The sequence below is a fragment of the Rana temporaria genome, unplaced genomic scaffold, assembly GCF_905171775.1.
Source record: "Rana temporaria unplaced genomic scaffold, aRanTem1.1, whole genome shotgun sequence".
Lineage (NCBI taxonomy): Eukaryota > Metazoa > Chordata > Amphibia > Anura > Ranidae > Rana > Rana temporaria.
In genome coordinates this window covers 21356-24685 of record NW_024404821.1, presented here as the reverse complement: position 1 = coordinate 24685, position 3330 = coordinate 21356, and the positions used below count along the sequence as shown (strand labels likewise).

Here is a 3330-nt window from a genome sequence, read left to right as displayed (position 1 = left end):
CCCCCACCATAATCCGCAGATGATGAACTACTTCCTGGGTAGGCCACACCCACTTCTGATATTCTTGTATCTGTATTATTATATTACGATTAATAAATCCTCCCACCGGCCTCCTTCAGAGTCCATGCCTATCCTCCTCGTCACTGCGCCAATTGTTAGGTCTAAGGCCGGCCTCCCCTTCATAGATAGATGAAGCTAATTTCTGTGCTGCTCCTCCCGTCCTCGTCTTCCTCTTGCCGTCCTCTTCCTCCTTGTCTTGTCCTCCTCCCCTTCCTCCTCCTTGTCTTGTCCTCCTCCCTCCCCTTCCTCCTCCTTGTCTTGTCGTTCTCCTCCTCCTCCTCCTCCTTCTTCTCCTCCTTCTTCTCCTCCTCCTCCTCCTCCTCCTCCTCCTCCTCCTCCTCCTCCTCCTCCTCCTCCTCCTCCTCCTCCTCCTCCTCCTCCTCCTCCTCCTCCTTGTCTTGTCGTCCTCCTCCTCTTTCTCCTTGTCTTGTCCTCCTCCTCCCCTTCCTCCCCGTCTTGTCCTCCTCCTCCCCTTCCTCCCCGTCTTGTCCTCCTCCTCCCCTTCCTCCTTGTCTTGTCCTCCTCCCCTTCCTCCCCGTCTTGTCCTCCTCCTCCCCTTCCTCCTTGTCTTGTCCTCCTCCCCTTCCTCCCCGTCTTGTCCTCCTCCTCCCCTTCCTCCCCGCCTTGTCTTGTCCTTCTCCCCTTCCTCCCCGTCTTGTCGTCCTCCTCCTCCCCTTCCTCCCCGTCTTGTCCTCCTCCTCCCCTTCCTCCCCGTCTTGTCCTCCTCCCCCCCTTCCTCCTCCTTGTCTTGTCCTTCTCCCCTTCCTCCCCGTCTTGTCCTCCTCCTCCCCTTCCTCCTCCTTGTCTTGTCCTCCTCCCCTTCCTCCTCCCCTTCCTCCTCCTTGTCTTGTCGTCCTCCTCCCCTTCCTCCTCCTTGTCTTGTCGTTCTCCCCTTCCTCCCCGTCTTGTCCTCCTCCTCCCCTTCCTCCTCCTTGTCTTGTCCTCCTCCCCCTTCCTCCTTGTCTTATCATCCTCCTCCCCTTCCTCCTTGTCTTATCCTCCTCCTCCTCCTCCTCCTCCTCGTCCTCCTCCTCCTCGTCTTCCTCTTCCTCTTGTCCTCCTCCCCTTCCTCTTGTCGTCCTCCTCCCCTCCTCTTCCTCTTGTCGTCCTCCTCCCCTCCTCTTCCTCTTGTCGTCCTCCTCCCCTTCCTCTTCACACCATTGGTTGAGTTCATTTCTACCCTCCTCCTCCTCCTCCTCCTCACTACGCCAATTGTTAGTCCCAAGTCCGGCCTCCCCTTTAGTCCGCCTCTTTCATTCATTGGATTTTAGTTTGTGTGGGCGTTACCTATGCAAATACAGCCTAGGAACACCCACTCCTCCAGACTGACACCCACCCATCAAGGCACTTTGATATTTGCATAACTCCTCCCACATCCGTGCTGAGGACTCTGGGGAGGAGTACTAAAGTGGGGGGCTGAGATGTTTTGGGAAGTTATGTACAGCCCCCTGTCAGCCCCTCCCACCATCATTGCATGAGAAGCACAGAGACCCAGTGATGACATCACTAAAAAAAAGGAAAGGTTTTATTTAAAAATGTTGAGGGTGGGCGGGGTCCATGGAAGGCCGAATACATTTTGTCTACCCCGGCCACTGAGGACTATGAGGCTTATTCTCATACCGGAGACTAACGCGTTCCGTTTCCTCCACAGAGAAACTTCTGATCACCTGGAAGGAGGTGGACCTGGAGCTCCGACCGCATTCCACCGCCGAGTGCAACTTCTGCCGCCAGCCGCTGCACTTCGAGGTGATGAGCGAGCGCGAGAAATCCTACTTCTCCGGCATGAGCAAGATGGTGTCCGCCAGATCCTGACCACGCCCCCCGCGCCACCCGGGGGCGTCAGAGTGTGGCGTCATAAATCTTTATGTCACGCAGCACATATACCAGAAGTTATTGCTGCCCCCAGTGTGAATGTCGTGTGTGGAAATGTCGGTCTGTCAATAAAGTTGGTCTATTCTAATTGTTTGTATTATTTATTATTATTATTGAAAGGGGTGTTCGGAATTATCCATGGGAGGAGAGGTGGGGGGGGGGGGAGGGGGGAAGAGTTGCTGCTTTGACCAATTTACATATCTTAAAGGCTTGAGCTACTGAGCTCTCTACACAGGCAGATAAAGAAAGTGTACAGTGCCACCTGCTGGCTGCATATGGAGAATACAATTTATGTATATGATTATATTCATTGTCATTGAAAAATATATATTCATAAAAAATAAAATATATATAAACACGATTAATGACGTCACACGTTCAGCCCCGCCCCCTACAGTTAGAAACACATATGAGGTCACACTTAACCCCTTCAGTGCCCCTTAGGGGTTAACTCCCAAACGGCAATTGTCATTTTCACAGTAATCAGTGCATTTTTTGCTGTGAAAATGGCAATTGTCCCAAAAATGTGTCAAAATTGTCCGAAATGTCCGCCATAATGTCGCGGTCACAAAAAAATCGCTGATCGCCGCCATTAGTAGTTAAAAAAAAAATTATTAATAAAAATGCAATAAAACTATCCCCTATTTTGTAAACGCTATACATTTTGCGCAAACCAATCGATAAACGCTTATTGCGGGTTTTTTTTTACCAAAAAAAGGTAGAAGAATACGTATCGGCCTAAACTGAGAAAAAAGCAGTTTTATACATATATTTTTGGGGGATATTTATTATAGAAAAAAGTAAAAAAATATAATTTTTTTTTCAAAATTGTCGCTCCATTTTTGTTTATAGCGCAAAAACTAAAAACCGCAGAGGTGATCAAATACCACCAAAAGAAAGCTCTATTTGTGGGAAAAAAGGACGCCAATTTTGTTTGGGAGCCACATCGCACGACTGCGCAATTGTCAGTTAAAGCGACGCAGTGCTCTGGTCTTTGGGCAGCAATATGGTCTGGGGGTGAAGTGGTTAATATAGCAAAAAGTACAAAATATCGCTTTTTAAAAAAAAATAAAAACCGCCAGACTTGTGCACAACGGAAACATTTTTGCTTCCTTTTCGGTCCTGTTAATTCGTAATTTTGCTAAACGGGATTTTCGTGTTCGGAATAATTCGTATTTTCGCAAGCGTCATTTTTCGTTGAATCGGAATGATTCGTATTAATGTAAGCCTTATTTTTTTTTAGTTGATTTATAATTCGTACTTTCGGTAGAGTACGTTGTGGTTCGTCGATTCGTAATTTTCCGTGTCTCTGACTCTCGGCGCTCTCCAACGCGCTTCGAATGGATTGGTACTTTTCTAAATACATCTCGGTTATTTGTAACGATTCGAAATCTCGTG

The 3330-nt window shown here is 48.6% G+C and overlaps 1 long non-coding RNA gene across 1 annotated transcript; it reads left to right on the top strand.

The window, feature by feature from the left end:
• On the top strand, window positions 1-2020 carry LOC120923932. The gene is made up of 2 exons (XR_005746285.1): window positions 1-38; window positions 1712-2020. It is a non-coding gene; the product is annotated as an uncharacterized LOC120923932 (long non-coding RNA).
• The last annotated feature ends 1310 nt before the right edge of the window (window positions 2021-3330 follow it).